Raw genomic sequence first — 12,807 nt, 5'->3', positions numbered from 1 at the left:
CAATTCCATCACTCAGACACAAACCCTGTTGACATTTAGTTTATTCCTTTCTACATGTAAACATAATAGAAGTCATATGCAGGTCATATTATTATTTTTCAAGTAATCTGAAACTTTTTCCCTTGTCACTGAATTTTCTTGTAAATTCCTTTCAGTGGGTACTCATCCTCTACCCCCAAACCCTTTTACCTTTTTGACTTCAAATCTTCCTTGTCCAGATTTAAAATGAAGCATCAATTTACCTGACCTCACTAGCTAGAGTAACTCCCCTTATTAAATGCCCCCCAGTACCTCAAACATTTGCTTTGTATTATTTATTCACTTTTATATTATTATTTATGTGATTTTTTTTTTTTACAAATAAAAATCAGTGGGATTTTCTCTGCAATTGTGTTAAGCCTACAATTTAATTGGGAATTTTTATGTTTGTCATTCTTTCTATTCAAGAAGATGGTCAAAAACTCATGCATTAAATTTTGAAGACATATCTTATTTCTAAACCTTATTTTTATTAATATTTGAGTGACTATTTTACGTATTATATCTTGAGCTTAATATTTGAGCGGCTGTTTATCCTATTATATCTTGAGCTGGTTTTGATTGTATGAAGTAGGTACTACTTACATTTTTATTAGCAAATGCATTAATTCATTCATTCAGAAATATTTCTAGAGCACATATTGTGTACCATGCATTCCTCTGGGTTGTTGAGGTACAGAGGAAGCAAAAATCTTGGCCATGATGGAAGTTACAGACTAGTGAAGGTGTCAGATAACAAGATAAATAAATAATATTTATATTATGTTAGATACAGATATGAAGAAAAGTAAAGCAGGTAAGAGGACTAAATAGCTTTGAGGGATCGCACTTTAAGATATGATGGTCAGCAAAGTCCTGAAGGAAGTGAGCAAGCTCACTTTGTGGATATCAGGGAGGGACACATCACTGTCATGGAGAACAAGGGACAGAGATCTGAGATTGGCATATATCTGCTATGTTGTAGGAACAGGAGCAAGGCCAGTGTGACTGGAACAGAATGAGCTAGGGGGTGAGTAGCACGATATGAGTCACAGAAGTAATGGTACGAGCTGGGGAGATTGTGCAGAGCCTGGTGGTCTATTGTAAGAATGCTGGGTTTTAATTTGAGTGGGATAGTAACCCTTTGGTGGTGGCTGGGGATCTGAGCAGAAGAGTAGCATGAACTGATCTTGGCAGGATCACTCTAGCTGCTGTTTTAAGAATGGACTGTAGGGGGTAAACAGATTAGACTAGTTTAGGAGTCTCTCAATAATCCATATGATGGATGTTTGTGGTTTGCACTAGCATATTAGCAGAAGAGGTAGTAAGAGGTGGTCAAATTCCTAACATGTAATTGGAAACAGAGCATAAAGCATTTGTTGTTACATGTGGGATGTGAGGGACAGAGAGGATTTAAAAATAATTTCATGGTTTAAGAGCCTGAGCAAGGATAGTGTTCACAAAAAATGAGATTGGGAAGTTTTCTGGAAGAGCAGATTTGAGGAGTAAGATCAAGAATTCAATTTCGAACATGTTAAATTGGAGATGCCTATTAAGGCTTAGAGTGGAGATGTTGACTACACAGCTGTATATCCTTCAAGGGTTCAGGGGATCTGTACAGGCTAAAAATAGAAATTGTTAAAGAAATGGTTACATATTCTAAAGCATATTCGCTTATATTTTATTATTGGATATTTTACATTGGTGATAGTAATAAGAGGAATTCAACTGAACAAATATTTATCAGGTGCCGGGGTGTGAAAAGTAATAGGAAGCAGGGTGCATGGGTGGTTCAGCCAAAGAATATTGGCCTTTCATGTGGGAGACCTGGATTCGATTCCTGGACCATGCACCCCCCCCCCCCACACACACACAAAGAAAAGTAATAAGAAGCATGCTGTCTAGCCATCATTCATCTTAAAATAAATTGGATGAATTGAATGTTTAGCATTTGCTATAATTTATATTTCTGTAATAACTGTGAATAAGTCAAAGCTAATCATATCACATGGTTAGTCAAAATAACAGATAACTCAAAAATAACTTGAAAGAAAATTTAATATAGCATGTTTTAGAACTTACTGAAATTATGGGTATTCACCTTTAAACCACACCCCATTTCTACTCCATGCTCCACAACTCTAGTCATTTTTAATTAAAAATAGCATGAGCAAAAATGGTCATATAAGTTATTCATTGCTTGTAAATGATATTTTCACTTTAGTCAGAAAAAAAACTCTGATCATGACATATTTTGACGATACATCTTTTCTTAAAAATGTTGTTTTAGTGACTTTGCTTTTACTACTTTATTTGGTTGTAAAGACTAACCATTGTGGTTCTCACAATTAGGATACTTCTTATTCTCCTTTTAATTACTGCACTGCTTCTTGTATCTGAGCACTTATAAAGACAATACAATTTTATAACTACTTAGTTAAAACCACATTGTGTCTACCTAATTCAATAATCTAAATAGTTCGGCATCCTTTAGATTGTATACTTTCCACAGAGTTGAGAGCTTAGAAAGTGTTTCTGATCCACTGATAATTTACATATATATTTGCGTAAAAGTCCACCTTTATTCATCATTTATATTTTTTCCCCTTATTACTCAGACTCGTACTTGGACTGTTTCACAGATAATTGGTTTCCATCACACTTCTAAGGACACACAAATTGTGCAGCTTTGTAGACAGATAGGACTGAGAATGTGGATGCTGGTGCACACAGTCACTCTTTTGTTTGACTTTCTCTGCTTTGCTATTGCTTATTCCAGGTCAATTCCTCTGAGTCCTGCTAATTGATCTCATGTTATAGCTTGTGCCTGCACAGTCTACTGGTGGGCAGTAGAGATAATATCAATTTTCAACATGAAAACAATATAAATTTATATTCCTGCTTATTTTATCTAGGATAAATTTAGTGGCACATTTTTTTCTGCTTTAAATAATTTTTATTTTCAGTAAATCTGTTAATTGGCAGATATGAGTTTTACTAGCTTTTACTTTTTTTTTTTAGCTTTTACCTTTATAGTAAGCAGATAAGGTTATCAATCTACACTTCATAGATTATTTTTAATATGAGGTGACATTCAGTATATACAGTGACATAATTTAATTGCTTTTTCAATGACTGAGACCAGTTTTTCCTCTTCTATTCCTTGTTTTTTAAACAGCGATGAAGTTAATTACTTCATTTATGCTAAATGCTGAACATTTATGCTAAATATTACTCTTTATACTAAACATTACTCTTAGTTTATTGTAAGAATTATAATTAGCTTATTTAAATAAACTAGCCAGGCAGGTTAATTTAGAAAGTGTCCTACAGATTTTAAATATTGGACAAAATAAATACTTACTCCTTTTGTCTCACATAGAAGTTCAAGTTTTAAAATACAGACAATATCATCCTTTACCCTGAATTCTTTAGTCCTAACCAGATCAGCTTCATTCAGATCTCTAATTCAAGTCTGATCTCTTGTTTAGCTTCTTTAACAGTTGCTGTATGGAAACATGTAGACTTTCAGAGCTGAAAAACTCTAACCCTGAGTCTCAGGAGTCACACAGATGCCCAAAGTTCTGGGGAACTACTAAGTTATACACAAAGAGGACAGTATCTCAGAATTTAGAAATTACATTTAAAACTCAGAAATAAAGGTGATTCCTATAAGAGCTTATAACCTAGGCCCTAATATTCTTATAAATTTTCATTTAGAAAATTGTTTCCTTTTGTTTCTGGCTTATTTCACTCAACATAATGTCCTCAAGTTTCATTCACTTTGTTGCACGCATTGTGGTGTCATCCTTTCTGTGGCTGCACAACATTCCATCATATGTAGAAACCACAGTTTGCCCTTCTGCTCATCAGTGGATGGATCCTTAAGCCACTTCTGTCCAATGACAATTATGAATAATGCTGGTATGCAACTGTCTATTTGTGTCCCTGCTTTCAGTTCTTCTGGGTATATTCTGAATAACAGGATTGCATGATTATATGGTGGCCCTATATTTAGCCTCCTGTGGATCTGCTACACCATCATCCTCAAGGGCTGCACCATTCTACTTCCCCACCAACACTGAATAGATATACTTCAATCCATACCTTCTCTAGCAATTGCATCTTTCTGCTTATTATTATTATTATTATTATTATTATTGTATGCTGTATGGTGGGGTCACATTTCATTCTTTTCCCATGTAAGTGTACCATTATTGCAGCACCATTTGTTGAATTGTTTGTTTGTTTTTGTTGGTTTCTTTGTTTATTTGGGAAATGCATGGGCCAGAATCGAACCTGGGTCTCCTACATGGCAGGTGAGAATTCTACCACTGAACTACCCTCGCATCCCCATTATTATTTTTTGAATCAGCAAATTTTATTGAGATAATTCACATACCATATATTCCATGCAAAATATACAATCAGTGTCTCGCAGTATACTCACTTGTTGTGCAATTGTCATCATGCTCAGTTTTAGACAATTTTCATTGCTCCAAAGAGGAAAATAACAGAAAGACACACATACACAAAACAAACAAACAAAAAAACACATCATATCCTATATCCACCCCCCCCCCCAATTATTTACCCTTAGCATTGGTATGTTTCTTTTGGTGAAAGAATATTAAAATGTTACTGTTAAATATAAACCATTGAATGTAATAGATAAATTTCCCCATATAATACTCTGTTTTTAACTGTTTGTACAGGTGTCATACACTGAAATGGGTTGTTTAAAGTCATACATATCACCAGTTAACACTGCAAATATAAATAAGTTCTTGAATGAACTTCTACAATCCCTTTCAATTATATTCATCTACAATATGGCATTATTACTTATAATCCCAATAATGACTACCATCATGTCTATCCATTCCCAAACATTTAAATTCAACCTCACTAACAATTTTGTCCATATTAGGTAATTGCTTTCCCTTCCCCAGCTTCTGCCTATCTCTAGGTCCTGTATGGTCTACATTTTATATATAGATTTCTATGTATATATATATTTTTTGCATGGACAGACTTGAGGAATAGAACCCATGTCTCCAGCATGGCAGGTGGAATTCTGCCAATGAGCCACTGCTGCACCACCCTATATTCTGCATTTTAAGACTTTGAGTTGACATTTTTTAGGAGGATCATATTAATGAAATCATACAATATCTGTTCTTTTGTGTTAGGCTTATTTCACTCACCATTATTTCATCAAATTTTATCCTATCCATAAACACAGAATGTCTTTCCCTCTTTTGAGATCTCTTCGATTTCATTTAACAGTGTTTCATAGTTTTCTGTGTACAGTTTCCTTACATTCATGGATAAGTTTATTCTTAGATACTTGATTCTTTTAGTTGCTATTGTGAATGGAATTTTTTTCTTCATTGCCTCCTTCATTATGTTATTACTAGTGCATAGGCTACAGATTTTTACACATCAATTTTTTATCCTACCACTGCTGAATTTGTTTATTAGCTCAAGTAGCTTTGTCATAGATTTCTTGGGATTTTCCAAATATAGGATCTTGTCATCTGCAAAGAATGAGTTTTAATTTTTCCTTTCTGATTAGGAAGCCTTGTATTTCTTTTTCTTGCCTAACTGCTCTAGCTAGGACTTCTAGCACAATGATGAACAACAGTGGTGACAGTGGGCATCCTTGTCTTGTTCCTGATCTTCAAGGGAAGGCTTTCCATTGTTTTTCATCAAGTATGATGTTGGCTATGGGTTTTTCATATATGCCCTTTAAAATATTGAGGAAGCTCCCTTCGCTTCCTACATTTTCAAATGTTTTTATAAGAAAAGGATGCTGAATTTTGTTCAACAACAATCGAGATGACCATGCATTTTTCCCCCTTTCAATTTGTTAGTGTGTTGTATTACATTAATTGTTTTGTTTATGTTGAATGAGTCTTGCATGTCTGAAATAAAGCCCACTTGGTCATGGTTTATAATTATTTTGATGTGCCATTGACTCCTTTAAGTATTTTGTTGAGAATTTTCACATGTAAGAGATTGGCCTGTCATTCCCCATTCTTGTGATTTCTTTATCAGGTTTTGGTATTTGAGTGATATTAGCTTCATAAAACAAATTAGGTAGTATTTCTTTTTTCTTCAATTTTTGGAAGCGTTTGAGCAGGAATGGTATGAATGTTTTTGGAATGTTTGGTAAAATTCCCTCATGAAGCCATCTGGCCCTAGGCTCTTCTTTGTAGGAAGGTTTTTGATGACTGATTGAATCTGTGTGCCTTTGGTTTGTTGAGATCTTCTATTTCTTCTCAAGTCACTCTCTTTGACTTTGTCAGTCTAGCTAAGGGTTTGTCAATCTTGGTGATCTTCTCAAAGAACCAACTTTTGGTTTTATTGATTCTCTATTGTTTATTTTTCATCTCCAATTTATTTAGTTCTGCTTTAATTTTTGCTATTTCTTTTCTTCTGTCTTAGAGTTAGTTTGCTGCTCTTTCTCAAGTTTCTTCAAATGTTCAGATAAGTCTTTGGTTTTAGCTCTTTCTTCTTTTTTAACATAGTTACTTAGCACTAAAAATTTTCCTCTCAGCTCCACCTTTGCTACATCCCATAGGTTTTGATATGTTGTGTTCTCATTTTCATTCATCTCCAGATAATCACTGATTTCTCTTGCAGTTTATTCTTTGATCCACTGATTGTTTAAGAGTGTGTTGTTTAATGTCTATGAATTTGTGACATTTCCAGGTTTTCTTGTGGTTGTTGATTTCTACCTTCATTCCATTGTGGTCAGAAAAAGTGCTTTGAATAATTTAAATCTTTTTAAAATTATGAAGACCTGTTTTGTCTCAGCACATGATCTATCCTGGATAATGTTCCATGAGCACTTGAGAAGAATGTTTATCCTGATGTTTCAGGGTGTAGCTATCTATATATTTCTGTTAGGTATAAATTGTTTATCATATTGTTAGGTTCTCTGTATACTTATTGAGCCTCTGTGTGGTAGTTAGGTTCAAGTGTCAACTTGACCAGGTGAAGGTGCCTAGTTCTGTTGCTATGGACATGAGCCAATAGTATGTGAAGCTCATCTGTTGCTGGTTAATCTGCAGTCGGCTAGGAGGTGTCCCTGCTGCAATGAATGATGTTTGATTTAATTGGCGGATGCTTAAATGAGAGAGATAAATGTAGCACAGTCTAAGCAAGTCAGCATACCTCATCTCAGCACTCACAACTCAGCCCAGGCCTTTGGAGATGCAGAAAAAAATCACCTTGGGAAAAGTTGTTGGAACCAGAGGCCTGGAAAGAAAGCCAGCAGTGATCACCCTCAGTTGAAAGTTAGTTGCCTTTCCTCTGAAGAACTATATATTTTTAACTAAATAAATCCTCTTTTATTAAAAGCCAGTGTATCTTTGGTGTGTTGCATTCTGGCAGCTAGCTAGAAGACTCTATCCTGTTGTTCTATCTATGGAAAAGAGTGGTGTATTGCTCACCCACTGTAACTGTAGAAGTCTCTAATTAATTTTGTCAGTCTGCCTCATGTACATTGCAGCTCTTTCATTGGGTGTATAAACTTTTGTGATTGTTATTTTTTCTTGGTGAATTATCCCTTTTATAAATATATAGTGTCCTTCCTTATCTCTTATGACATCTTTTTACTTAAGATCTATATTGTCTGATATTAGTATAGCTACCCCTCATTTATTTTGCTGACTTTTGTGAAATATATTCTCTCATCCTCCTGAAATTATTTTTATACAATTTTAATTTGAATTCTCACTCAAATTGGGGAAATTATTTTTTTGTTTATGTGTTTGTTTCTCCTGCTTCTGTCTTTATCCCTCTTTCAACTTTCTAAACTCCCATGCTCATACCTCCCTGTCTTGAGGTTGTACTGCCATCTTTTCTTAGCACCCTAGGCCCCCAGACCTGACCCACTTTCCATTTTGGCATTTCAGAGCCTGGTGATCTGGTTTGAGAGTCACTTTGGTCAGTTGTTGTGTTTCAAGAGTTGAGGAGACTGGCATAAGGTTGTGGCTTCAAGAAGGTTCTGTCCCTGAACGTGTTTCTGTTTGGGAGCACTTAAATCCCTTTTACTCGACAGGAACAAAACTTTTTAAGGCCTAGAGCTAAGTAGGCCTGCAGCTTCAATACCACTCACCACTTTGCTGTTTGGTTCTTCACTGCTTCACGACGCTGTGCATTTTATTTAGAGAACAGGCTTGCAGGACTGTTGTTATTCCTGTATTACTCTTGTTTTTACTTATGATCTGTTTGGAACAAATGGGTTTGGTCAGATTATGAACACTTGCACTGTCTAAACTGGAAACCATGGTACATCAGAACCAGTTTTCCTTAAAGGGAATTATAGTTAAATTTTGCAGGGAAAATATTTCTAAAAATTTTGACTTTGGATATGGAAGGAACTGTGCATGCTAGGAACCAGGGCCTGTGCCATGTTGTTTATCTTTGCAACAATCTACCAAACGTAAATATAAATATCAACTTTCCTGTACAGTTATAGACATTATTTTTCATGACTTTGGGTTAAATTGTGAAGTGGACACAGATGAATTAGGTACCTACACAGTAGTAAACTTAAGGAACTTCAATTACTCTAAAGATGATATCAATATAAGACAATTATAATATATCATAGAGATTGATAAATCCTAAATGAGAAACTGTATTTAAAACATCCAAAGAAATGAGAGTATTATCTCTCAATGAAGGTGAGGAGCATAATTTCCATGAAAAATTTTATGATGTAGATAAACATACAAATAAACTGTGTTTGGACAAGGGAAGTTCCTCAGAAGTTTCCTGGACAAAGGGAGACATGAGGAAAGAGAAATGGGAGGGGGCAAGTTCTGAAGTCTTAAAGGTGTTTATTTAAGTCTAGCTGAGAAGGACAAAATAAGCTTGGATGGAGAGAAGCCAGAATACATTTGTTACATAGAAATACATATTCCTTTTTTGAGCCTAGCTTCCCTTTCTCTGAGTCTATCTTTCCTTCTGCAAGAAGGAAATTCTCTGACATCTAATCTCTCTCTCTCTGCCACTCCATGGCATAACTCCATTCTCAAAGTTTTTAAAACTGTTTTCTTGACTCATTATGTCCTTATTTAATTACTCTGTATCCCTAGCTCTGTTTTATGCATCTAATACCACTTTATCATTCACTTGCTTCCATGTGTCTTTGCAATTATTCCCTAAGCATGTTATATCTGTATGTTTAATCTCCTCCAAATAAATTGCAAGCTCTTAACAATCAGCACAGGCACTTAGTACTTCTTTAGCACTTCCTCTATACATATTCAGTGTTTGGAAGGAACATTTTAATTAATGATTTATGTATTTGGAAGAAATTTGTAGGAGACAAAAATCTGCATTCTGGGTGTTCTCTTCTCTCTCTCTCTCTCTCTCTCTTTTTTTTTTTTTTTTGGTTTTTGTCAATTGATCTCTATTTCTCTATGCCTTCTTTCACTAAGATTCTGCTATTCTCTCTGCCTGAACATATAAATACATGTATATATATATGCACACATACATACATATACACACAAACACGTATATAATCTAATAGTCTGTATGTATAAGACATCAAGAAGCAGTGGTTTCTGCAAGGGGTTATATATAACTTTTCAAATAATGAAAACTATAAGTTTTCTTAAATATATATATTTTAGATAAAGACAGCATCTGATAGAAAGTTAGAGATGTCAGAAATCTCTAAAACCATTAACATGACTATTTTATACATGTATAAACTGTAGCAACTGTATATTTAACACAATGTTTGTGTCTATCCGCTGTCCATCACCTCCCTTCTCTTATTAGTCTCAGACAGAAGATAAACAACAAGACTGACAACTTTGTGTCCTTTTCAGTTTTGTGTCATCCTCACAGACAAGAGGGCATTATGTCATCACTCTAAACTGTCACATTTGGTGTTTCCTCCTATTTTCTTAAAGGCTGTTTTCTTCATCATCCTCTTAAATAAATACACAAGCCACATATTGATTATATATAATTTTATTATTGATGTATTTTCCCATAATATATGGTCCTCTAGTGAAGATGTGAGTATTTAACATTTTTTATATACTTCTGTTAAAGCCTCCAGAATAAACGGGTATTTTGTTTTAAAGAAACATTCCTTATATATATGAAACTGTAAATTTGACAGGTAAATTGACTTTCTTTTTCAAAATGCTGGGAAACTAATGCATTTCTATATCTTAGTAATCTGAAAACCATATGTAGTGAATTTTATTATTGTTAACATGTGAACTCATGGAATAATTAGTGCTAAAACAAGAGATACTTTAAAAAGTTCCAAATAGTTATTTCATACAGGAATTTTAAAAATAAAGTGGGCTTGTTGGGAGAATTGATATCTGAACTGGAACAGTCATAAAAATGGCAAAGTGGCAATTACAAGAAGATTTTAGTATGCTCAATTATGATAATCACAACTTTCTTTTTCTTTTTTATTTTACACATTGTCTTAGTTCCACATTTTATTCAGAAAATTTTTAGGTTTATATTTTGTTTATTGCTAAAGTGTCATCTAAATAAAAAAAAGCCAGTCTATAATGAGCAAATATTCATTTTCATTAGGCATATAATAGAGTACCAAAAATATAATTTGCTATTTTTAGGATAAAATTTCTCAAGCTTTAATGTTTTTAAAACAGACACAATATATTATATTTTAGGGAAATAAGAAAATTCAGAAACGTGTAAAGGAGAAAGAAAAAAACATTACGAATTCCAACACTTCAATAGGTATTTTTCTATTTCATCAAAGAATTGAAATCATACTGAACATTTTAATTTTGCATCCTTCTGTTTTCAATTAGGGTTATATCAATTTCCTGTGTTAAATGTTTTCATGTTTATAATACTAAGACCTTCTAATATTCTATCACAAAGCTTGTTTTCTAATATTGGATTTTAAGTTTATTTATACTTTTTCATTATTACAAGTAACGTTATGGTATTTTTGTGCACAAATCTTGGTTAAAATTTAAATGAATTCTACTAATACGGAGAGACCAAGATTAATCCATATGTAAGCAGTTCCCTATAATTTATAAATTGCTATCTCAATTTTCTTCCTTTCTGCAAGAAACTATTTTCAAATGATTTACTTAAGAAAGTATATAAATGTGATTTTCTGAAACCTTACATTTTTAATATCTATTTTCTGTTGCAACATCATGTAAAAGTCAGATTGCTTGGTTGCAATTTTTTCCTTATGACCTTTCCTCCTTAAAGTTTTGTTGATATTGCTCCTTTGTTTTCATCAGGTACTTAATAACTTTAGAATGAAAATTTGCAGCTTATTTTTAGTCATAGAATATGGCTGCAGTTATAGTTGTTATGGTATTGTTTTTCTTAGTAACACTAATGATTTCTGTCATTATATATATATATATGTATATGTATATAATCTTTTGATTTTTCTTTTTCTTTGAATTATATTTTTTCTGAACTCTGTGAGAGAGATCTCAAGTTGGGCATCTATGTTGTTTCCATTTTTCACTCTATGTGGCTTTGACTGCTTTTAGTTTTGGACATGAATTCTTTTGAATATTTAATCTATCTGCATCTCCACTTGTTATTGTATTCTGTTTTCATTTCAGAAAAATTTATCTATGTGTCTTTCTACTCCTTTTAAGTAGAGATTGCATAGTCTTGCAGCTATCGAAGGCTCAACATTTTGCTTTTTTTTTTCTTAGTTCTCGAGGTAAATAAGGTAATTGTTTAGGATGATGTTCCTTTTCTTTTTAATCTACAATAATTTTTCTTTTCTTTCTTTTTTCTTTTTTTGGCATGGGCAGGCTTTGGGATTTGAACCCAGGTCTCTGGCATGGCAGGTGAGAATTCTGCCACTGAGCCATGCAGCACCGCTTTTGATCTACAATATTTTTAATAACACAAATAATATTTTTATTTTGCTCTTTTAATTCATTTTGCTAGGCATGGCAATGCATTCTTCATTAACCAATAAACTCCCAAATTTCAGGAATTTAAGGCAATAAAATATATCTTTAAGTAGTGTTTGATGCAAATGTTTCTATCATCTGGTGGCTTTTTTTCACTTGGTGGAAATTCATGTTTCTTCAGTTTTGTAGTATTTCTATCCCCTCGAGGCTCGGAATCCTACAAATCCAGACAGAAGAAGAGAAAAGAGAAACCTGAGAAATTCTGTCCACTTCTTAAAAGCTCAGCAGCAGAGGGAACCATGTCACTTTACTTATATCCCAGTGTCTTAATCTAGTAACGTGACTTCACTCCAAAGTAGGGGGTTTCTGGGAAAAGAAGCCTCCCAGGTTTAACAATGGAATGTAAAAAACATTCATTTTTAATGGACGTGGCAGAAGAAAACTAGTTACCATAGCCACGCCCATCTGTCAACAGGGAGAAATCTACCAGACCTTATGTATGATGAAAGTCAAGATGTAAATATGACCATCAAATTCACCTCTTACTCTAAAATTGGATGGTAGATAAATGTCTTAGCTCCTAGTGCAATCCCCATTTTCTATCTCATTTATTCGCATGTGGTCCTGTAAATGTTGGCTGGAATCTTAACTGTTTAATTGTCTTAAATTATCTGGCTTCCCAGATACTCCTCCCAACGTTTAGTACCACTGCAGTGCCCAGAGCACGTTGTTACCAGTTCTTCCCATCTACCAGAGCTCTTCCTGTTTTCGTCTTTGCCTACATTTTACCTGTGAATGCTTCAACTCTTCAAATACAACATGTCACTGCTGCATACAGATCCACTTTGGACAGCAGGATATTGCTTTT

Source organism: Tamandua tetradactyla, chromosome 10 (genome assembly GCF_023851605.1).
Source record: "Tamandua tetradactyla isolate mTamTet1 chromosome 10, mTamTet1.pri, whole genome shotgun sequence".
In the NCBI taxonomy this organism is placed as follows: Eukaryota; Metazoa; Chordata; class Mammalia; order Pilosa; family Myrmecophagidae; genus Tamandua; species Tamandua tetradactyla.
Note: the sequence above shows the minus strand (reverse complement) of the source record.